This window comes from Microtus pennsylvanicus, chromosome 9 (assembly GCF_037038515.1).
Source record: "Microtus pennsylvanicus isolate mMicPen1 chromosome 9, mMicPen1.hap1, whole genome shotgun sequence".
NCBI lineage: Eukaryota > Metazoa > Chordata > Mammalia > Rodentia > Cricetidae > Microtus > Microtus pennsylvanicus.
This window is the reverse complement of record NC_134587.1, coordinates 40,932,140-40,933,748: the sequence shown is the minus strand read 5'-3', so window position 1 is coordinate 40,933,748 and position 1,609 is coordinate 40,932,140.

Below are 1,609 nucleotides of genomic sequence, written 5' to 3'. Positions count from 1 at the left end.
ATTAATCTAGTCGAGGAAATTTCAAGGCAGCCAAGAATCGAGACTACAGTAGGGTCATTGTTGGTTGGGTTCACTGAGAGGATCAAGAACAAAATACAGAGTAGAAAGACTTGGAAAAACTTTTGCATTTTCATCATAGAAGCTCATGGAACGTTGCAACTAAGAAAGTCACTGTTTCTGAAAAAATCACAGCCATTGAAAAGAAATCAAATAGTTTTAATTGAAACAATGAGAACCATACCTTGGTGAACTGGTGAGGCCCCAGTTACTGCAGACTCATGGGCACAAAAGAGTAAATTTATTTGAAAGAATTTCCTTCACGTGGATAGATCTGACTCAGACGTTGTTTTCCCCAGATCCATTTCCCTCAGTAACCAGGTACTCAGAGGCTGCTACTACCAAGGCGGCCCATCTGCTGCCCTTTTGGCAGGACCAGGAACTGCATTTGCAGTGAGGCTTTTGCAGGCATGCACAATTCACATTTACCTAGAAGTGGAGGCTTGCACCCAAGTTTCAGAGAAAGTCCTGGAGGCTAGGCAATGAACAGCAGACTCCGGATTCCTGCAAGCAGCTCCCGAGAGAGTAACTATGAGGACCATGTATTGTTTACCTTGGGAATTTATGTAGGGAATGAAAATTCTCTGTTGATAAGAGCTCCAGATAGCAAACAAAACCAGCCCCAGAGAGGTATCCCCAAGCCAGGGTGTACCTACCAGCATCTTAGGGGTTGGTTTTGCCAGGATTGTCTGAGCTGTGATGACCACACTGTGTGACTCAAGAGCAGGACATAGACGATAGGACTTAATGATTCCCCATCTGGGTTTCAGTCTTGCTTTGATCCCATGCTTTCTTCTTATGAGTCCTAGGGAATGGGGATGTTTCCTCTGTCCTATTTTATCTTGACAGTATGACATTTTCTGTTTTTCTTTTATAGGGACATAGAGCTAAGGGTTTACCTTGAATCTCACAGGGAATTGTGCACTGCAGACTTTGAAGTCTGCTCCAGCAGTTACAACTTGGAAGACTCTTGATGCATTATGTATTATGAGACACTCATATCTTTGGGATTTAGAGGTTTGAATATGAAGTATCTCTCATAGGCTCATGTGGTATACTCTTGGTCCTTAGCTGTTGATATTATTTGAGAAGGTTCTGGAAGCCTTAGGAGATAGGACCTAGTTAAATGAAGTAGGTTACTAAAAGTTGTCTTTGAGGAATTGATCTGGTTTCTCTTCAGTTTCTCTGTTTCTTGTTTTCAGGAGATGGAAAGCCTCTTCTACCACAAGTTCCCAGTACTCAGCCTAAACACACGGGTTCAAGAGACCACAGAGTGAACCCTCAGAGACCAGGAGATAAAATAATTTCTCAACAGTCTGGTTTCATTTCTACTGCAGTGATAAAATGCCTTAATAAAAATCAACTTAAGGCAGGAAAGTTTCATTGTAGATAATGTGTAAAAACAAAAAACAAAACAAAAATAGAAAAAAAAACACCCAGAGTTAAGTGATTTATCTGACTTACAGGTATGGGCCAGAGTCCATGACTGAGGGAAAGCTAAGGCGACTCAGGCACATCACATCCACAGTCAAGAACAAGAAATAAATGCACC